The sequence below is a fragment of the Microtus oregoni genome, unplaced genomic scaffold (genome assembly GCF_018167655.1).
Source record: "Microtus oregoni isolate MIOR12 unplaced genomic scaffold, Mior012 000084F_ref0000050, whole genome shotgun sequence".
In the NCBI taxonomy this organism is placed as follows: Eukaryota; Metazoa; Chordata; class Mammalia; order Rodentia; family Cricetidae; genus Microtus; species Microtus oregoni.
The window spans coordinates 2,499,888-2,524,090 of NW_024544550.1; positions in this window are offsets into that span (position 1 = coordinate 2,499,888).

Here is a 24,203-nt window from a genome sequence, read left to right on the forward strand (position 1 = left end):
GTACTGAGCACCCAGCTCCCCGAGCACTGAGCACCCAGCACCCTGTGTACTGAGCATCGAGCACCCCGAGCACTGAGCAACCAGCACCCTGAGTACTGAGCACCCAGCACCCCGAGAATGAGCACCCAGCACCCAGAGCACTGAGCACCCAGCACCCTGAGCACTGAGCACCCAGCACCCTGAGTACTGAGCACCCTGAGTACTGACCACCCAGCACCCTGAGTACTGAGCACACTGCACCCCGAGCACTGAGCTCCCTGAGTACTGAGCACCCAGCACCCTGAGTACTGAGCACACAGCACCCTGAGTACTGAGCACCCAGCACCCTGAGTACTGAGCACCCAGCACACTGAGTACTGAGCACCCAGCACCCTGAGCACTGATCACCCAGCACCCTGAGTACTGCGCACCGAGTACCCTGAGTACTGAGCACCCAGCACCCCGAGCACTGAGCACTCAGCACCCTGAGTACTGAGCACTGAGCACCCAGCACCCCGAGCACTGAGCACCCAGCACCCTGTGTACTGAGCACTGAGTACCCAGTACCCCGAGCACTGAGAACCAGCACCCTGAGCAGTGAGCACCCAGCACCGCGAGTACTGAGCACACAGCACCCCGAGCACTGAGCAACCAGCACCCTGAGCACTGAGCACCCAGCACGCTGAGTACTGAGCACCCAGCACCCCGAGTACTGAGCACCCAGCACCCTGAGCACTGTGCACCCAGCACCCTGAGCACTGAGCACCGAGAACCCTGAGTACTGAGCACGGAGCACCCTGAGTACTGAGCACCCAGCACCCTGAGCACTGAGGACCCAGCACCCTGAGCACTGAGCTCCCAGCACCCTGAGTACTGAGCACCCAGCACCCTGAGTACTGAACACCCAGCACCCCGAGCACTGAGCACCCAGCACCCTGAGCACTGAGCACCGAGCACCCTGAGTACTGAGCACCGAGCACCCTGAGTACTGAGCACCCAGCACCCTGAGCACTGAGCACCCAGCACCCTGAGCACTGAGGACCCAGCACCCTGAGTACTGAGCACCCAGCACCCTGAGTACTGAACACCCAGCACCCTGAGCACTGAGCACTGAGCACCCAGCACCCTGAGCACTGATCACTGAGCACCCAGCACCCTGAGCACTGAGCACCCAGCACCCCAAGCACTGAGCACCCAGCACCCTGAGCACCCAGCACCCTGAGCACTGAGCACCCTGAGCACTGAGCACTGAGCACCCAGCACCCTGAGTACTGAGCACCCAGCACCCCGAGCACTGAGCACCCAGCACCCTGTGTACTGAGCATCGAGCACCCCGAGCACTGAGCAACCAGCACCCTGAGTACTGAGCACCCAGCACCCGAGAATGAGCACCCAGCACCCCGAGCACTGAGCACCCAGCACCCTGAGCACTGAGCACCCAGCACCCTGAGTACTGAGCACCCTGAGTACTGACCACCCAGCACCATGAGTACTGAGCACACTGCACCCCCGAGCACTGAGCTCCCTGAGTACTGAGCACCCAGCACCCTGAGTACTGAGCACACAGCACCCTGAGTACTGAGCCCTGAGCACCCAGAGAACTGAGCACCCAGCACCCCGAAGACTGAGCACCCAGCACCCTGTGCACTGAGCACTGAGCATTCAGCACCCCGAGCACTGAGCACCCTGAGCTCTTATCACCCTGAGTACTGAGCACCCAGCACACTGAGTACTGAGCACCCAGCACCCTGAGCACTGAGCACCCAGCACCCTGAGTACTGAGCACCCAGCACCCTGAGTACTGAGCACCGAGCACCCCGAGCACTGAGCACCCAGCACCCTGAGCACTGAGCACCCAGCACCCTGAGCACTGAGCACCCAGCACCCCGAGTACTGAGCACCGAGCACCCCGAGCACTGAGCACCCAGCACCCTGAGCACTGAGCACCCAGCACCCCGAGTACTGAGCACTGAGCACCCTGAGTACTGAGCACCCAGCACCCCGAGTACTGAGCACTGAGCACTATGAGTACTGAGCACCCAGCACCCTGAGTACTGAGCACCCCAGTACCCTGAGCACTGAACACACAGAACCCTGAGTACTGAGCACCCCCGAGCACTGAGCACCCAGCACCCTGAGCACTGAGGACCAGCACCCTGAGTACTGAGCACCCAGCACCCTGAGCACTGAGCACCCAGCACCCTGAGTACTGAGCACGAGGCACCCTGAGCACTGAGCACCCAGCACCCTAAGTACTGAGCATCCAGTACCCCGAGCAATGAGCACCCAGCACCCTGAGTACTGAGCACTGAGCACCCAGCACCCCGAGCACTGAGCACTCAGCACCCTGTGTACTGAGCACTGAGTACCCAGCACCCTGAGTACTGAGCACCGAGCACCCTGAGTACTGAGCACTGAGCACCCAGCACCCCGAGCACTGAGCACTCAGCACCCTGTGTACTGAGCACTGAGCACCCAGCACCCCGAGCACTGAGCACCGAGCACCCTGAGTACTGAGCACCCAGCACACCGAGTACTGAGCACCCAGCACCTGAGTACTGAGCACCCAGCACCCCGAGCACTGAGCACCGAGCACCCCGAGCACTGAGCACCCAGCACCCCGAGCACTGAGCACCCAGCACCCTGAGTACTGAGCACCCAGCACCCCGAGCACTGAGCACCCAGCACCCTGAGTACTGAGCACCGAGCACCCTGAGTACTGAGCACCCAGCACCCTGAGCACTGAGCACCCAGCACCTGAGCACTGAGCACCCAGCACCCTGAGCACTGAGCACCCCAGCACCCTGAGTACTGAGCACCCAATGTACTGAGCACTGAGCACCCTGAGCACTGAGCACCCAGCACCCTGAGTACTGAGCACCCAGCACCCTGAGTACTGAGCACCCAATGTACTGAGCACCGAGCACCCTGAGCACTGAGCACCCCAGCACACTGAGTACTGAGCACCCAGCACCCTGAGCACTGAGCACCCTGAGTACTGAGCACTGAGCACCCTGAGTACTGAGCACTGAGCACCCTGAGTACTGAGCAATGAGCACCCTGAGTACTGAGCACCCAGCACCCCGAGCACTGATTACCCAGCACCCTGAGTACTGAGCACCGAGCACCCTGAGTACTGAGCACCCAGCACCCTGAGCACTGAGCACCCAGCACCCTGATCACTGAGCACCCAGCACCCTGAGCACTGAACACTCAGCACCCTGAGTACTGAGCACCCAGCAGCCTGAGTACTGAGCACCCAATGTACTGAGCACCGAGCACCCTGAGCACTGAGCACCCAGCACCCTGAGTACTGAGCACCCAGCACCCTGAGCACTGCGCACCCTGAGTACTGAGCACTGAGCACCCTGAGTACTGAGCAATGAGCACCCTGAGTACTGAGCACCCAGCACCCTGAGTACTGAGCACCCAGCAACCTGAGCACTGAGCACCGAGCACCCTGAGCACTGAGCACCCAGCACCCTGAGCACTGAGCACCCAGCACGCTGAGCACTGAGCACCCAGCACCCCGAGCACTGAGCACCCAGCACCCTGAGCAGTGAGAAACCCTGAGTACTGAGCACTGAGCACCCTGAGTACTGAGCACTGAGCACCCTGAGTATTGAGCCCTGAGCACCCAGCACCCTGAGTACTGAGCACCCAGCTCCCCGAGCACTGAGCACCCAGCACCCCTGTGTACTGAGCATCGAGCACCCCGAGCACTGAGCAACCAGCACGCTGAGTACTGAGCCCTGAGCACCCCAGCACCCTGAGTACTGAGCACCCCAGCTCCCCGAGCACTGAGCACCCAGCACCCTGTGTACTGAGCATCGAGCACCCCCGAGCACTGAGCAACCAGCACCCTGAGTACTGAGCACCCAGCACCCCCGAGAATGAGCACCCAGCACCCCGAGCACTGAGCACCCCAGCACCCTGAGCACTGAGCACCCAGCACCCTGAGTACTGAGCACCCTGAGTACTGACCACCCAGCACCCTGAGTACTGAGCACACTGCACCCCGAGCACTGAGCTCCCTGAGTACTGAGCACCCAGCACCCTGAGTACTGAGCACACAGCACCCTGAGTACTGAGCCCTGAGCACCCAGAGAACTGAGCACCCAGCACCCCGAGGACTGAGCACCCAGCACCCTATGCACTGAGCACTGAGCATTCAGCACCCCGAGCACTGAGCACCCTGAGCTCTTAGCACCCTGAGTACTGAGCACCCCAGCACACTGAGTACTGAGCACCCAGCACCCTGAGCACTGAGCACCCAGCACCCTGAGTACTGAGCACCCAGCACCCTGAGTACTGAGCACCGAGCACCCCCGAGCACTGAGCACCCAGCACCCTGAGCACTGAGCAACCCAGCACCCTGAGCACTGAGCACCCAGCACCCCGAGTACTGAGCACCGAGCACCCCGAGCACTGAGCACCCCAGCACCCTGAGCACTGAGCACCCAGCACCCCGAGTACTGAGCACTGAGCACCCTGAGTACTGAGCACCCAGCACCCCGAGTACTGAGCACTGAGCACTATGAGTACTGAGCACCCAGCACCCTGAGTACTGAGCACCCAGTACCCTGAGCACTGAACACACAGAACCCTGAGTACTGAGCACCCCGAGCACTGAGCACCCAGCACCCTGAGCACTGAGGACCCAGCACCCTGAGTACTGAGCACCCAGCACCCTGAGCATTGAGCACCCAGCACCCTGAGTACTGAGCACGAGGCACCCTGAGCACTGAGCACCCAGCACCCTAAGTACTGAGCATCCAGTACCCCGAGCAATGAGCACCCAGCACCCTGAGTACTGAGCACTGAGCACCCAGCACCCCGAGCACTGAGCACTCAGCACCCTGTGTACTGAGCACTGAGTACCCGGCACCCCGAGCACTGAGCACCGAGCACCCTGAGTACTGAGCACTGAGCACCCAGCACCCCGAGCACTGAGCACTCAGCACCCTGTGTACTGAGCACTGAGCACCCAGCACCCCGAGCACTGAGCACCGAGCACCCTGAGTACTGAGCACCCCAGCACACCGAGTACTGAGCACCCAGCACCCTGAGTACTGAGCACCCAGCACCACCGAGCACTGAGCACCGAGCACCCCGAGCACTGAGCACCCAGCACCCCCGAGCACTGAGCACCCAGCACCCCTGAGTACTGAGCACCCAGCACCCGAGCACTGAGCACCCAGCACCCTGAGTACTGAGCACCGAGCACCCTGAGTACTGAGCACCCAGCACCCCTGAGCACTGAGCACCCAGCACCCTGAGCACTGAGCACCCAGCACCCTGAGCACTGAGCACCCAGCACCCTGAGTACTGAGCACCCATGTACTGAGCACTGAGCACCCTGAGCACTGAGCACCAGCACCCTGAGTACTGAGCACCCAGCACCCTGAGTACTGAGCACCCAATGTACTGAGCACCGAGCACCCTGAGCACTGAGCACCCAGCACACTGAGTACTGAGCACCCAGCACCCCTGAGCACTGAGCACCCTGAGTACTGAGCACTGAGCACCCTGAGTACTGAGCACTGAGCACCCTGAGTACTGAGCACCCAGCAGCCTGAGTACTGAGCACCCAATGTACTGAGCACCGAGCACCCTGAGCACTGAGCACCCAGCACCCTGAGTACTGAGCACCCCAGCACCCTGAGCACTGAGCACCCTGAGTACTGAGCACTGAGCACCCTGAGTACTGAGCAATGAGCACCCTGAGTACTGAGCACCCAGCACCCTGAGTACTGAGCACCCAGCAACCTGAGCACTGAGCACCCGAGCACCCTGAGCACTGAGCACCCCAGCACCCTGAGCACTGAGCACCCAGCACGCTGAGCACTGAGCACCCAGCACCCCGAGCACTGAGCACCCAGCACCCTGAGCAGTGAGAACCCTGAGTACTGAGCACTGAGCACCCTGAGTACTGAGCACTGAGCACCCTGAGTATTGAGCACCCAGCACCCTGAGTACTGAGCACCCAGCACCCTGAGTACTGAGCACCCAGCACCCCCGAGCACTGAGCACCGAGCACGCTGAGTACTGAGCCCTGAGCACCCAGCACCCTGAGTACTGAGCACCCAGCTCCCCGAGCACTGAGCACCCCAGCACCCTGTGTACTGAGCATCGAGCACCCCGAGCACTGAGCAACCAGCACCCTGAGTACTGAGCACCCAGCACCCCGAGAATGAGCACCCAGCACCCAGAGCACTGAGCACCCAGCACCCTGAGCACTGAGCACCCAGCACCCTGAGTACTGAGCACCCTGAGTACTGACCACCCAGCACCCTGAGTACTGAGCACACTGCACCCCGAGCACTGAGCTCCCTGAGTACTGAGCACCCCAGCACCCTGAGTACTGAGCACACAGCACCCTGAGTACTGAGCACTGAGCAGCCAGAGAACTGAGCACCCAGCACCCCCGAGGACTGAGCACCCAGCACCCTGTGCACTGAGCACTGAGCATTCAGCACCCCGAGCACTGAGCACCCTGAGCTCTTAGCACCCTGAGTACTGAGCACCCAGCACCCTGAGTACTGAGCACCCAGCACCCTGAGCACTGAGCACCAGCACCCTGAGTACTGAGCACCCAGCACCCTGAGTACTGAGCACCCGAGCACCCCGAGCACTGAGCACCCAGCACCTTGAGCACTGAGCAACCAGCACCCTGAGCACTGAGCACCCAGCACCCCGAGTACTGAGCACCGAGCACCCCCGAGCACTGAGCACCCAGCACCCCGAGAACTGAGCACCCAGCACCCTGAGCACTGAGCTCCCAGCACCCCCGAGTACTGAGCACTGAGCACCCTGAGTACTGAGCACCAGCACCCCGAGTACTGAGCATTGAGCACCTATGAGTACTGAGCACCCAGCACTCTGAGTACTGAGCACCCAGTACCCTGAGCACTGAACACACAGAACCCTGAGTACTGAGCACCCCGAGCACTGAGCACCCAGCACCCTGAGCACTGAGGACCAGCACCCTGAGTACTGAGCACCCAGCACCCTCAGCACTGAGCACCCAGCACCCTGAGTACTGAGCACTGAGCACCCCAGCACCCCGAGCACTGAGCACCCAGCACCCAGAGCACTGAGCACCCAGCACCCGAGTACTGAGCACCCAGCACAATGAGTACTGAGCACCCAGCTCCCTGAGTACTGAGCACCCAGCAACCCGAGTACTGAGCACCCAGCACCCTGAGTACTGAGCACTCAGCACCCTGAGCACTGAGGACCCAGCACCCTGAGTACTGAGCACCGAGCACCCTGAGTACTGAGCACCCAGCACCCTGAGTACTGAGCACCCAGCACACTGAGTACTGAGCACCCAGCACCCTGAGCACTGATCACCCAGCACCCTGAGTACTGCGCACCGAGTACCCTGAGTACTGAGCACCCAGCACCCCGAGCACTGAGCACTCAGCACCCTGAGTACTGAGCACTGAGCACCCAGCACCCCGAGCACTGAGCACCCAGCACCCTGTGTACTGAGCACTGAGTACCCAGTACCCCCGAGCACTGAGAACCAGCACCCTGAGCAGTGAGCACCCAGCACCGCGAGTACTGAGCACACAGCACCCCGAGCACTGAGCAACCAGCACCCTGAGCACTGAGCACCCAGCACGCTGAGTACTGAGCACCCCAGCACCCTGAGCACTGAGCACCCAGCACCCTGAGTACTGAGCACCCAGCACCCTGAGTACTGAACACTCAGCACCCTGAGCACTGAGCACTGAGCACCCAGCACCCTGAGCACTGATCACTGAGCACCCAGCACCCTGAGCACTGAGCACCCAGCACCCCGAGCACTGAGCACCCAGCACCCTGAGCACCCAGCACCCTGAGCACTGAGCACCCTGAGCACTGAGCACTGAGCACCCCAGCACCCTGAGTACTGAGCACCCAGCACCCCCGAGCACTGAGCAACCAGCACCCTGTGTACTGAGCATCGAGCACCCCGAGCACTGAGCAACCAGCACCCTGAGTACTGAGCACCCAGCACCCTGAGAATGAGCACCCAGCACCCCGAGCACTGAGCACCCAGCACCCTGAGCACTGAGCACCCAGCACCCTGAGTACTGAGCACCCTGAGTACTGACCACCCAGCACCATGAGTACTGAGCACACTGCACCCCGAGCACTGAGCTCCCTGAGTACTGAGCACCCAGCACCCTGAGTACTGAGCACACAGCACCCTGAGTACTGAGCACTGAGCACCCAGAGAACTGAGCACCCAGCACCCCGAGGACTGAGCACCCAGCACCCTGTGCACTGAGCACTGAGCATTCAGCACCCCGAGCACTGAGCACCCTGAGCTCTTAGCACCTGAGTACTGAGCACCCAGCACCCTGAGTACTGAGCACCCAGCACCCTGAGCACTGAGCACCCCAGAACCCTGAGTACTGATCACCCAGCACCCTGAGTACTGAGCACCCGAGCACCCCGAGCACTGAGCACCCAGCACCCTGAGCACTGAGCACCCAGCACCCCTGGGCACTGAGCACCCAGCACCCCCGAGTACTGAGCACCGAGCACCCCGAGCACTGAGCACCCAGCACCCTGAGCACTGAGCACCCAGCACCCCGAGTACTGAGCACTGAGCACCTGAGTACTGAGCACCCAGCACCCCGAGTACTGAGCACTGAGCACTATGAGTACTGAGCACCCAGCACCCTGAGTACTGAGCACCCAGTACCCTGAGCACTGAACACACAGAACCCTGAGTACTGAGCACCCCGAGCACTGAGCACCCAGCACCCTGAGCACTGAGGACCCAGCACCCTGAGTTCTGAGCACCCCAGCACCCCTGAGCACTGAGCACCCAGCACCCTGAGTACTGAGCACGAGGCACCCTGAGCACTGAGCACCCAGCACCCTAAGTATGAGCATCCAGCACCCCCGAGCAATGAGCACCCAGCACCCTGAGTACTGAGCACTGAGCACCCAGCACCCCGAGCACTGAGCACTCAGCACCCTGTGTACTGAGCACTGAGTACCCAGCACCCCGAGCACTGAGCACCGAGCACCCTGAGTACTGAGCACTGAGCACCCAGCACCCCCGAGCACTGAGCACTCAGCACCCCTGTGTACTGAGCACTGAGCACCCCAGCACCCCGAGCACTGAGCACCGAGCACCCCTGAGTACTGAGCACCCAGCACACCGAGTACTGAGCACCCCAGCACCCTGAGTACTGAGCACCCAGCACCCCGAGCACTGAGCACCGAGCACCCCGAGCACTGAGCACCCAGCACCCCGAGCACTGAGCACAAAGCACCCTGAGTACTGAGCACCCAGCACCCCGAGCACTGAGCACCCCAGCACCCTGAGTACTGAGCACCGAGCACCCTGAGTACTGAGCACCCAGCTCCCTGAGCACTGAGCACCCAGCACCCTGAGCACTGAGCACCCAGCACCCTGAGCACTGAGCACCAGCACCCTGAGTACTGAGCACCCAATGTACTGAGCACTGAGCACCCTGAGCACTGAGCACCCAGCACCCTGAGTACTGAGCACCCAGCACCCTGAGTACTGAGCACCCAATGTACTGAGCACCGAGCACCCTGAGCACTGAGCACCCAGCACACTGAGTACTGAGCACCCAGCACCCTGAGCACTGAGCACCCTGAGTACTGAGCACTGAGCACCCTGAGTACTGAGCAATGAGCACCCTGAGTACTGAGCACCCAGCACCCTGAGTACTGAGCACCCAGCAACCTGAGCACTGAGCACCTAGCACCCTGAGCACTAAGCACCCAGCACCCTGAGCACTGAGCACCCCAGCACCCTGAGCACTGAGCACACCAGCACCCCGAGCACTGAGCACCCAGCACCCTGAGCACTGAGAACCCTGAGTACTGAGCACTGAGGACCCTGAGTACTGAGCACTGAGCACCCTGAGTATTGAGCACCCAGCACCCTGAGTACTGAGCACCCAGGACCCGGAGCAATGAGCACCCTGAGTACTGAGCACCCAGCACCCTGAGCACTGAGCACCGAGGACCCCGAGCACTGAGCACCCAGCACCCGGAGTACTGAGCACCCAGCACCCTGAGTACTAAGCACCGAGCACCCTGAGTACTGAGCACCCAGTACCCTGAGCACTGAACACACAGCACCCTGAGTACTGAGCTCCCCCGAGCACTGAGCACCCAGCACCCTGAGCACTGAGGACCCAGCACCCTGAGTACTGAGCACCCAGCACCCTGAGCACTGAGCACCCAGCACCCTGAGTACTGAGCACCCAGCACCCTGAGCACTGAGCACCCAGCACCCTGAGCACTGAGCACCCTGAGTACTGAGCACCCAGCACACTAAGCACTGAGCACCCAGCACCCTGAGCCCTGAGCACCCAGCACCCTGAGCACTGAGCAGTGAGCACCCTGAGTACTGAGCACTGAGCACCCTGAGCACTGAGCACCGAGCACCCTGAGTACTGAGCACTGAGCACCCTGAGCACTGAGCACCCAGCACCCTGAGTACTGAGCACCCAGCACCCTGAGCACTGAGCATCCAGCACGCTGAGTACTGAGCACTGAGCACCGTGAGTACTGAGTACCGAGCACCCTGAGTACTGAGCACCCAGCACCCTGAGCACTGAGCACCCAGCACAACGAGTACTGAGCACCCCAGCACCCTGATTACTGAGCACCAAGCACCCGAGCACTGAGCACCGAGCACCCCGAGCACTGAGCACCCAGCACCCCGAGCACTGAGCACCCATCACCCTGAGTACTAAGCACCCAGCACCCTGAGTACTGAGCACCCAGCACCCGAGCACTGAGCACCCAGCACCCTGAGTACTGAGCACTCAGCACCCTGAGCACTGAGCACCCAGCACCCTGAGTACTGAGCACCCAGCACCCTGAGTACTGAACACCCAGCACCCTGAGTACTGAGCACCCCAGCACCCAGAGTACTGAGCACTGAGCACTATGAGTACTGAGCACCCAGCACCCTGAGTACTGAGCACCCAGTACCCTGAGCACTGAACACACAGAACCCTGAGTACTGAGCACCCCGAGCACTGAGCACCCAGCACCTGAGCACTGAGGACCCAGCACCCTGAGTACTGAGCACCCAGCACCCTGAGCACTGAGCACCCAGCACACTGAGTACTGAGCACGAGGCACCCTGAGCACTGAGCACCCAGCACCCTAAGTACTGAGCATCCAGCACCCCGAGCACTGAGCACCCAGCACCCTGAGTACTGAGCACTGAGCACCCAGCACCCCGAGCACTGAGCACTCAGCACCCTGTGTACTGAGCACTGAGTTCCCAGCACCCCCGAGCACTGAGCACCGAGCACCCTGAGTACTGAGCACTGAGCACCCAGCACCCCGAGCACTGAGCACTCAGCACCCTGTGTACTGAGCACTGAGCACCCAGCACCCCGAGGACTGAGCACCCAGCACCCTGTGCACTGAGCACTGAGCATTCAGCACCCCGAGCACTGAGCACCCTGAGCTCTTAGCACCCTGAGTACTGAGCACCCAGCACCCTGAGTACTGAGCACCCAGCACCCTGAGCACTGAGCACCCAGAACCCTGAGTACTGATCACCCAGCACCCTGAGTACTGAGCACCCGAGCACCCCGAGCACTGAGCACCCAGCACCCTGAGCACTGAGCACCCAGCACCCTGGGCACTGAGCACCCAGCACCCCGAGTACTGAGCACCGAGCACCCCGAGCACTGAGCACCCAGCACCCTGAGCACTGAGCACCCAGCACCCCGAGTACTGAGCACTGAGCACCCTGAGTACTGAGCACCCAGCACCCCACCGAGTACTGAGCACTGAGCACTATGAGTACTGAGCACCCAGCACCCTGAGTACTGAGCACCCAGTACCCTGAGCACTGAACACACAGAACCCTGAGTACTGAGCACCCCCGAGCACTGAGCACCCAGCACCCTGAGCACTGAGGACCCAGCACCCTGAGTTCTGAGCACCCCAGCACCCTGAGCACTGAGCACCCAGCACCCTGAGTACTGAGCACGAGGCACCCTGAGCACTGAGCACCCAGCACCCTAAGTATGAGCATCCAGCACCCCGAGCAATGAGCACCCAGCACCCTGAGTACTGAGCACTGAGCACCCAGCACCCCGAGCACTGAGCACTCAGCACCCTGTGTACTGAGCACTGAGTACCCAGCACCCCGAGCACTGAGCACCGAGCACCCTGAGTACTGAGCACTGAGCACCCAGCACCCCCGAGCACTGAGCACTCAGCACCCTGTGTACTGAGCACTGAGCACCCAGCACCCCGAGCACTGAGCACCGAGCACCCTGAGTACTGAGCACCCAGCACACCGAGTACTGAGCACCCAGCACCCTGAGTACTGAGCACCCCAGCACCCCGAGCACTGAGCACCGAGCACCCCGAGCACTGAGCACCCAGCACCCCCGAGCACTGAGCACAAAGCACCCTGAGTACTGAGCACCCAGCACCCCGAGCACTGAGCACCCAGCACCCTGAGTACTGAGCACCGAGCACCCTGAGTACTGAGCACCCAGCTCCCTGAGCACTGAGCACCCCAGCACCCTGAGCACTGAGCACCCAGCACCCTGAGCACTGAGCACCCAGCACCCTGAGTACTGAGCACCCAATGTACTGAGCACTGAGCACCCTGAGCACTGAGCACCCAGCACCCTGAGTACTGAGCACCCAGCACCCTGAGTACTGAGCACCCAATGTACTGAGCACCGAGCACCCTGAGCACTGAGCACCCAGCACACTGAGTACTGAGCACCCCAGCACCCTGAGCACTGAGCACCCTGAGTACTGAGCACTGAGCACCCTGAGTACTGAGCAATGAGCACCCTGAGTACTGAGCACCCAGCACCCTGAGTACTGAGCACCCAGCAACCTGAGCACTGAGCACCTAGCACCCTGAGCACTAAGCACCCAGCACCCTGAGCACTGAGCACCCAGCACCCTGAGCACTGAGCACCCAGCACCCCGAGCACTGAGCACCCCAGCACCCTGAGCACTGAGAACCCTGAGTACTGAGCACTGAGGACCCTGAGTACTGAGCACTGAGCACCCTGAGTATTGAGCACCCAGCACCCTGAGTACTGAGCACCCAGGACCCGGAGCAATGAGCACCCTGAGTACTGAGCACCCCAGCACCCTGAGCACTGAGCACCGAGGACCCCGAGCACTGAGCACCCAGCACCCGAGTACTGAGCACCCAGCACCCTGAGTACTAAGCACCGAGCACCCTGAGTACTGAGCACCCAGTACCCTGAGCACTGAACACACAGCACCCTGAGTACTGAGCTCCCCGAGCACTGAGCACCCAGCACCCTGAGCACTGAGGACCCAGCACCCTGAGTACTGAGCACCCAGCACCCTGAGCACTGAGCACCCAGCACCCTGAGTACTGAGCACCCAGCCACCCTGAGCACTGAGCACCCAGCACCTGAGCACTGAGCACCTGAGTACTGAGCACCCAGCACACTAAGCACTGAGCACCCAGCACCCTGAGCCCTGAGCACCCAGCACCCTGAGCACTGAGCAGTGAGCACCCTGAGTACTGAGCACTGAGCACCCTGAGCACTGAGCACCGAGCACCCTGAGTACTGAGCACTGAGCACCCTGAGCACTGAGCACCCAGCACCCTGAGTACTGAGCACCCCAGCACCCTGAGCACTGAGCATCCAGCACGCTGAGTACTGAGCACTGAGCACCGTGAGTACTGAGTACCGAGCACCCTGAGTACTGAGCACCCAGCACCCTGAGCACTGAGCACCCAGCACAACGAGTACTGAGCACCCAGCACCCTGATTACTGAGCACCAAGCACCCCCGAGCACTGAGCACCGAGCACCCCGAGCACTGAGCACCCAGCACCCCGAGCACTGAGCACCCATCACCCTGAGTACTAAGCACCCAGCACCCTGAGTACTGAGCACCCAGCACCCCGAGCACTGAGCACCCAGCACCCTGAGTACTGAGCACTCAGCACCCTGAGCACTGAGCACCCAGCACCCTGAGTACTGAGCACCCAGCACCCTGAGTACTGAACACCCAGCACCCTGAGTACTGAGCACCCAGCACCCAGAGTACTGAGCACTGAGCACTATGAGTACTGAGCACCCAGCACCCTGAGTACTGAGCACCCAGTACCCTGAGCACTGAACACACAGAACCCTGAGTACTGAGCACCCCCGAGCACTGAGCACCCAGCACCCTGAGCACTGAGGACCCAGCACCCTGAGTACTGAGCACCCAGCACCCTGAGCACTGAGCACCCAGCACACTGAGTACTGAGCACGAGGCACCCTGAGCACTGAGCACCCAGCACCCTAAGTACTGAGCATCCAGCACCCCGAGCACTGAGCACCAGCACCCTGAGTACTGAGCACTGAGCACCCAGCACCCCGAGCACTGAGCACTCAGCACCCCTGTGTACTGAGCACTGAGTTCCCAGCACCCCCGAGCACTGAGCACCGAGCACCCTGAGTACTGAGCACTGAGCACCCAGCACCCCGAGCACTGAGCACTCAGCACCCTGTGTACTGAGCACTGAGCACCCAGCACCCCCGAGCACTGAGCACCGAGCACCCTGAGTACTGAGCACCCAGCACACCGAGTACTGAGCACCCAGCAACCTGAGTACTGAGCACCCCAGCACCCCGAGCACTGAGCACCGAGCACCCCGAGCACTGAGCACCCAGCACCCCGTGCACTGAGCACCCAGCACCCTGAGTACTGAGCACCCAGAACCCCGAGCACTGAGCACCCAGCACCCTGAGTACTGAGCACCGAGCACCCTGAGTACTGAGCACCCAGCACCCTGAGCACTGAGCACCCAGCACCCTGAGCACTGAGCACCCAGCACCCTGAGCACTGAGCACACAGCACCCTGAGTACTGAGCACCCAATGTACTGAGCACTGAGCACCCTGAGCACTGAGCACCCAGCACCCTGAGTACTGAGCACCCAGCACCCTGAGTACTGAGCACCCAATGTACTGAGCACCGAGCACCCTGAGCACTGAGCACCCAGCACCCTGAGTACTGAGCACCCAGCACCCTGAGCACTGAGCACCCCTGAGTACTGAGCACTGAGCACCCTGAGTACTGAGCAATGAGCACCCTGAGTACTGAGCACCAGCACCCTGAGTACTGAGCACCCAGCAAACTGAGCCACTGAGCACCGAGCACCCTGAGCACTGAGCACCCAGCACCCTGAGCACTGAGCACCCTGAGTACTGAGCACTGAGCACCCTGAGTACTGAGCAATGAGCACCCTGAGTACTGAGCACCCAGCACCCTGAGTACTGAGCACCCAGCAAACTGAGCACTGAGCACCGAGCACCCTGAGCACTGAGCACCCAGCACCCTGAGCACTGAGCACCCAGCACACTGAGCACTGAGCACCCAGCACCCCAAGCACTGAGCACCCAGCACCCTGAGTACTAAGCACCCAGCACCCTGAGTACTGAGCACCCAGCACCCCGAGCACTGAGCACCCAGCACCCTGAGTACTGAGCACTCAGCACCCTGAGCACTGAGCACCCAGCACCCTGAGTACTGAGCACCCAGCACCCTGAGTACTGAACACCCAGCACCCCGCGCACTGAGCACCCAGCACCCTGAGCACTGAGCAACGAGCACCCTGAGTACTGAGCACCCAGCACCCTGAGTACTGAGCACCCAGCACCCTGAGCACTGAGCACCCAGCACCCTGAGCACTGAGCACCCAGCACCCTGAGTACTGAGCACCCAGCACCGTGAGTACTGAACACCCAGCACCCTGAGCACTGAGCACTGAGCACCCAGCACCCTGAGCACTAAGCACTGAGCACCCAGCACCCTGAGCACTGAGCACCCAGCACCCCCGAGCACTGAGCACCCAGCACCCTGAGCACCCAGCACCCTGAGCACTGAGCACCCTGAGCACTGAGCACTGAGCACCCAGCACCCTGAGTACTGAGCACCCAACACTCTGAGCACTGAGCACCCAGCACGCTGAGTACTGAGCCCTGAGCACCCAGCACCCTGAGTACTGAGCACCCAGCACCCCGAGCACTGAGCACCCAGCAACCTGTGTACTGAGCATCGAGCACCCCGAGCACTGAGCAACCAGCACCCCGAGCACTGAGCACCCAGCACCCCGAGCACTGAGCACCCAGCACCCCGAGCACTGAGCACCCTGAGTACTAAGCACCGAGCACCCTGAGCACTGAGCATCCAGCACCCTGAGCACTGAGCACCCAGCACCCTGAGTACTGAGCACCCAGCACCCCGAGCACTGAGCACCCATCACCCTGAGTACTGAGCACCCAGCACCCTGATCACTGAGCATCGAGCACCCTGATCACTGAGCACCCAGCAACCTGAGGACTGAGCACCCAGCAACCCGAGCACTGAGCTCCCAGCACCCTGAGCACTGAGCACCCTGAGTACTGAGCACTGAGCACCCTGAGTACTGAGCACTGAGCACCCTGAGTAGTGAGCACCCAGCACCCTGAGTACTGAGCACCCAGCACCCTGAGAACTGAGCACCGAGCACCCTGAGCACGCAGCACCCTGAGCACTGAGCACCCAGCACCCCGAGCAGTGAGCACCCAGCACCCTGAGCCCTGAGCACCCTGAGTACTGAGCACTGAGCACCCTGAGTACTGAGCACCCAGCACCCTGAGTACTGAGCACCCCAGCACCCTGAGTACTGAGCACCCAGCACCCTGAGCAATGAGCACCCTGAGTACTGAGCACCCAGCACCCTGAGCAATGAGCACCCAGCACCCTGAGTACTGAGCAACCAGCACCCTGAGCACTGAGCACCCAGCACCCTGAGTACTGAGCACTGAGTACCCAGCACCGCGAGCACTGAGCACCCAGCACCCCTGAGCACTGAGCACCCTGAGTACTGAGCACTGAGCACCCTGCACCCTGAGTACTGAGCACCCAGCACCCTGAGCACTGAGCACCCTGAGTACTGAGCACTGAGCACCCTGCACCCTGAGTACTGAGCACCCAGCACCCTGAGCACTGAGCACCCTGAGTACTGAGCACTGAGCACCCTGCACCCCCGAGCACTGAGCACCCAGCACCCGGAGAATGAGCACCCAGCACCCTGAGTACTGAGCACCGAGCTCCCCGAGCACTGAGCACCCTGAGTACTGAGCACCCAGCACCCCGATCACTGAGCACCCAGCACCCTGAGCACTGATCACCCAGCACCCTGAGCACTGAGCACAAAGCACCCTGAGTACTGAGCACCCAACAACCAGAGTACTGAGCACCCAGCACCCTGAGCACTGAGCACCCAGCACCCTGAGTACTGAGCACCCAGCACCCTGTGCACTGAGCACTGAGCATTCAGCACCCGGAGCACTGAGCACCCTGAGCTCTTAGCACCCTGAGTACTGAGCACCCAGCACCCTGAGTACTGAGCACTCAGCACCCTGAGCACTGAGCACCCAGCACCCTGAGTACTGAGCACCCAGCACCCTGAGTACTGAGCACCGAGCACCCCGAGCACTGAGCACCCAGCACCCCTGAGCACTGAGCACCCAGCACCCTGAGCACTGAGCACCGAGCACCCCGAGCACTGAGCACCCAGCACCCGAGAACTGAGCACCCAGCACCCTGAGCACTGAGCACCCAGCACCCCGAGTACTGAGCACCCAGCACCCCGAGTACTGAGCACTGAGCACCCTGAGTACTGAGCACCCAGCACCCCGAGTACTGAGCACTGAGCACTATGAGTACTGAGCACCCAGCACCCTGAGTACTGAGCACCCAGTACCCTGAGCACTGAACACACAGAACCCTGAGTACTGAGCACCCCGAGCACTGAGCACCCAGCACCCTGAGCACTGAGGACCCAGCACCCTGAGTACTGAGCACCCAGCACCCCGAGCACTGAGCACCGAGCACCCCGAGCACTGAGCACCCAGCACCAGGAGCACTGAGCACCCAGCACCCTGAGTACTGAGCACCCAGCACCCCGAGCACTGAGCACCCAGCACCCTGAGTACTGAGCACCGAGCGCCCTGAGTACTGAGCACCCAGCACCCTGAGCACTGAGCACCCAGCACCCTGAGCACTGAGCACCCAGCACCCTGAGCACTGAGCACCCAGCACCCTGAGTACTGAGCACCCAATGTACTGAGCACTGAGCACCCTGAGCACTGAGCACCCTGCACCCTGAGTACTGAGCACCCAGCAACCTGAGTACTGAGCACCCAATGTACTGAGCACCGAGCACCCTGAGCACTGAGCACCCAGCACCCTGAGTACTGAGCACCCAGCACGCTGAGCACTGAGCACCCTGAGTACTGAGCACTGAGCACCCTGAGTACTGAGCAATGAGCACCCTGAGGACTGAGCACCCAGCACCCTGAGTACTGAGCACCCAGCAACCTGAGCACTGAGCACCCAGGACCCGGAGCAATGAGCACCCTGAGTACTGAGCACCCAGCACCCTGAGCACAGAGCACCGAGCACCCCCGAGCACTGAGCACCCAGCACCCGGAGTACTGAGCACCCAGCACCCTGAGTACTAAGCACCGAGCACCCTGAGTACTGAGCACCCAGTACCCTGAGCACTGAACACACAGCACCCTGAGTACTGAGCTCCCCGAGCACTGAGCACCCAGCACCCTGAGCACTGAGGACCCAGCACCCTGAGTACTGAGCACCCAGCACCCTGAGCACTGAGCACCCAGCACCCTGAGTACTGAGCACCCAGCACCCTGAGCACTGAGCACCCAGCACCCTGAGTACTGAGCATCCAGCACCCTGAGCACTGAGCAGCCAGCACCCTGAGTACTGAGCACTGAGCACCCAGCACCCAGAGCACTGAGCACTCAGCACCCCGAGCACTGAGCACCCAGCAACCTGTGTACTGAGCATCGAGCACCCCGAGCACTGAGCAACCAGCACCCCGAGTACTGAGCACCCAGCACCCCGAGCACTGAGCACCCAGCACCCCGAGCACTGAGCACCCTGAGTACTAAGCACCGAGCACCCTGAGCACTGAGCATCCAGCACCCTGAGCACTGAGCACCCAGCACCCTGAGTACTGAGCACCCAGCACCCCGAGCACTGAGCACCCAGCACCCTGAGTACTGAGCACCCAGCACCCTGATCACTGAGCATCGAGCACCCTGATCACTGAGCACCCAGCAACCTGAGGACTGAGCACCCAGCAACCCGAGCACTGAGCTCCCAGCACCCTGAGCACTGAGCACCCTGAGTACTGAGCACTGAGCACCTGAGTACTGAGCACTGAGCACCCTGAGTAGTGAGCACCCAGCACCCTGAGTACTGAGCACCCAGCACCCTGAGAACTGAGCACCGAGCACCCTGAGCACGCAGCACCCTGAGCACTGAGCACCCAGCACCCCGAGCAGTGAGCACCCAGCACCCTGAGCCCTGAGCACCCTGAGTACTGAGCACTGAGCACCCTGAGTACTGAGCACCCAGCACCCTGAGTACTGAGCACCCAGCACCCTGAGTACTGAGCACCCAGCACCCTGAGCAATGAGCACCCTGAGTACTGAGCACCCAGCACCCTGAGCAATGAGCACCCAGCACCCTGAGTACTGAGCAACCAGCACCCTGAGCACTGAGCACCCAGCACCCTGAGTACTGAGCATCCAGCACCCTGAGCACTGAGCACCCAGCTCCCTGAGTACTGAGCACTGAGCACCCAGCACCCCGAGCACTGAGCACCCAGCACCCTGTGTACTGAGCACTGAGTACCCAGCACCGCGAGCACTGAGCACCCAGCACCCTGAGCACTGAGCACCCTGAGTACTGAGCACTGAGCACCCTGCACCCTGAGTACTGAGCACCCAGCACCCTGAGCACTGAGCACCCTGAGTACTGAGCACCGAGCTCCCTGACCACTGAGCACCCAGCACGCTGAGTACTGAGCACTGAGCACCCTGAGCACTGAGCACCCAGCACCCTGAGTACTGAGCACCGAGCACCCTGAGTACTGAGCACCCAGCACTCTGAGCACTGAGCACCCAGCACCCTGAGCACTGAGCACTGAGCACCCCGAGTACTGAGCACCGAGCACCCCGAGCACTGAGCACCCAGCACCCCGAGCACTGATCACCCAGCACCCTGAGCACTGAGCACCCTTAGTACTGAGCACTGAGCACCCTGAGTACTGAGCACTGAGCACCCTGAGTACTGAGCACCCAGCACCCTGTGTACTGAGCACTGAGTACCCAGCACCCCGAGCACTGAGCACCCAGCACCCTGAGCACTGAGCACCCTGAGTACTGAGCACTGAGCACCCTGCACCCTGAGTACTGAGCACCCAGCACCCTGAGCACTGAGCACCCTGAGTACTGAGCACCGAGCACCCTGACCACTGAGCACCCAGCACGCTGAGTACTGAGCACTGAGCACCCTGAGCACTGAGCACCCAGCACCCTGAGTACTGAGCACCGAGCACCCTGAGTACTGAGCACCCAGCACCCTGAGCACCCAGCACCCTGAGCACTGAGCACCCTGAGCACTGAGCACTGAGCACCCAGCACCCTGAGTACTGAGCACCCAACACTCTGAGCACTGAGCACCCAGCACGCTGAGTACTGAGCCCTGAGCACCCAGCACCCTGAGTACTGAGCACCCAGCACCCCGAGCACTGAGCACCCAGCAACCTGTGTACTGAGCATCGAGCACCCCGAGCACTGAGCAACCAGCACCCCGAGCACTGAGCACCCAGCACCCCGAGCACTGAGCACCCAGCACCCCGAGCACTGAGCACCCTGAGTACTAAGCACCGAGCACCCTGAGCACTGAGCATCCAGCACCCTGAGCACTGAGCACCCAGCACCCTGAGTACTGAGCACCCAGCACCCCGAGCACTGAGCACCCATCACCCTGAGTACTGAGCACCCAGCACCCTGATCACTGAGCATCGAGCACCCTGATCACTGAGCACCCAGCAACCTGAGGACTGAGCACCCAGCAACCCGAGCACTGAGCTCCCAGCACCCTGAGCACTGAGCACCCTGAGTACTGAGCACTGAGCACCCTGAGTACTGAGCACTGAGCACCCTGAGTAGTGAGCACCCAGCACCCTGTGTACTGAGCACCCAGCACCCTGAGAACTGAGCACCCGAGCACCCTGAGCACGCAGCACCCTGAGCACTGAGCACCCAGCACCCCGAGCAGTGAGCACCCAGCACCCTGAGCCCTGAGCACCCTGAGTACTGAGCACTGAGCACCCTGAGTACTGAGCACCCAGCACCCTGAGTACTGAGCACCCAGCACCCTGAGTACTGAGCACCCAGCACCCTGAGCAATGAGCACCCTGAGTACTGAGCACCCAGCACCCTGAGCAATGAGCACCCAGCACCCTGAGTACTGAGCAACCAGCCACCCTGAGCACTGAGCACCCAGCACCCTGAGTACTGAGCACTGAGTACCCAGCACCGCGAGCACTGAGCACCCAGCACCCTGAGCACTGAGCACCCTGAGTACTGAGCACTGAGCACCCTGCACCCTGAGTACTGAGCACCCAGCACCCTGAGCACTGAGCACCCTGAGTACTGAGCACTGAGCACCCTGCACCCTGAGTACTGAGCACCCAGCACCCTGAGCACTGAGCACCCTGAGTACTGAGCACTGAGCACCCTGCACCCCGAGCACTGAGCACCCAGCACCCGGAGAATGAGCACCCAGCACCCTGAGTACTGAGCACCGAGCTCCCCGAGCACTGAGCACCCTGAGTACTGAGCACCCAGCACCCCGATCACTGAGCACCCCAGCACCCTGAGCACTGATCACCCAGCACCCTGAGCACTGAGCACAAAGCACCCTGAGTACTGAGCACCCAACAACCAGAGTACTGAGCACCCAGCACCCTGAGCACTGAGCACCCAGCACCCTGAGTACTGAGCACCCAGCACCCTGTGCACTGAGCACTGAGCATTCAGCACCCGGAGCACTGAGCACCCTGAGCTCTTAGCACCCTGAGTACTGAGCACCCAGCACCCTGAGTACTGAGCACTCAGCACCCTGAGCACTGAGCACCCAGCACCCTGAGTACTGAGCACCCAGCACCCTGAGTACTGAGCACCGAGCACCCCGAGCACTGAGCACCCAGCACCCTGAGCACTGAGCACCCAGCACCCTGAGCACTGAGCACCCGAGCACCCCCGAGCACTGAGCACCCAGCACCCGAGAACTGAGCACCCAGCACCCTGAGCACTGAGCACCCCAGCACCCCGAGTACTGAGCACCCAGCACCCCGAGTACTGAGCACTGAGCACCCTGAGTACTGAGCACCCAGCACCCCGAGTACTGAGCACTGAGCACTATGAGTACTGAGCACCCAGCACCCTGAGTACTGAGCACCCAGTACCCTGAGCACTGAACACACAGAACCCTGAGTACTGAGCACCCCGAGCACTGAGCACCCAGCACCCTGAGCACTGAGGACCCAGCACCCTGAGTACTGAGCACCCAGCACCCCGAGCACTGAGCACCGAGCACCCCGAGCACTGAGCACCCAGCACCAGGAGCACTGAGCACCCAGCACCCTGAGTACTGAGCACCCAGCACCCCGAGCACTGAGCACCCAGCACCCTGAGTACTGAGCACCGAGCGCCCTGAGTACTGAGCACCCAGCACCCTGAGCACTGAGCACCCAGCACCCTGAGCACTGAGCACCCAGCACCCTGAGCACTGAGCACCCAGCACCCTGAGTACTGAGCACCCAATGTACTGAGCACTGAGCACCCTGAGCACTGAGCACCCTGCACCCTGAGTACTGAGCACCCAGCAACCTGAGTACTGAGCACCCAATGTACTGAGCACCGAGCACCCTGAGCACTGAGCACCCAGCACCCTGAGTACTGAGCACCCAGCACGCTGAGCACTGAGCACCCTGAGTACTGAGCACTGAGCACCCTGAGTACTGAGCAATGAGCACCCTGAGGACTGAGCACCCAGCACCCTGAGTACTGAGCACCCAGCAACCTGAGCACTGAGCACCCAGGACCCGGAGCAATGAGCACCCTGAGTACTGAGCACCCAGCACCCTGAGCACAGAGCACCGAGCACCCCGAGCACTGAGCACCCCAGCACCCGGAGTACTGAGCACCCAGCACCCTGAGTACTAAGCACCGAGCACCCTGAGTACTGAGCACCCAGTACCCTGAGCACTGAACACACAGCACCCTGAGTACTGAGCTCCCCCGAGCACTGAGCACCCAGCACCCTGAGCACTGAGGACCCAGCACCCTGAGTACTGAGCACCCAGCACCCTGAGCACTGAGCACCCAGCACCCTGAGTACTGAGCACCCAGCACCCTGAGCACTGAGCACCCAGCACCCTGAGTACTGAGCATCCAGCACCCTGAGCACTGAGCAGCCAGCACCCTGAGTACTGAGCACTGAGCACCCAGCACCCAGAGCACTGAGCACTCAGCACCCGAGCACTGAGCACCCAGCAACCTGTGTACTGAGCATCGAGCACCCCGAGCACTGAGCAACCAGCACCCCGAGTACTGAGCACCCAGCACCCCGAGCACTGAGCACCCAGCACCCCCGAGCACTGAGCACCCTGAGTACTAAGCACCGAGCACCCTGAGCACTGAGCATCCAGCACCCTGAGCACTGAGCACCCAGCACCCTGAGTACTGAGCACCCAGCACCCCGAGCACTGAGCACCCAGCACCCTGAGTACTGAGCACCCAGCACCCTGATCACTGAGCATCGAGCACCCTGATCACTGAGCACCCAGCAACCTGAGGACTGAGCACCCAGCAACCCGGAGCACTGAGCTCCCAGCACCCTGAGCACTGAGCACCCTGAGTACTGAGCACTGAGCACCCTGAGTACTGAGCACTGAGCACCCTGAGTAGTGAGCACCCAGCACCCTGAGTACTGAGCACCCAGCACCCTGAGAACTGAGCACCGAGCACCCTGAGCACGCAGCACCCTGAGCACTGAGCACCCAGCACCCCGAGCAGTGAGCACCCAGCACCCTGAGCCCTGAGCACCCTGAGTACTGAGCACTGAGCACCCTGAGTACTGAGCACCCAGCACCCTGAGTACTGAGCACCCAGCACCCTGAGTACTGAGCACCCAGCACCCTGAGCAATGAGCACCCTGAGTACTGAGCACCCAGCACCCTGAGCAATGAGCACCCAGCACCCTGAGTACTGAGCAACCAGCACCCTGAGCACTGAGCACCCAGCACCCTGAGTACTGAGCATCCAGCACCCTGAGCACTGAG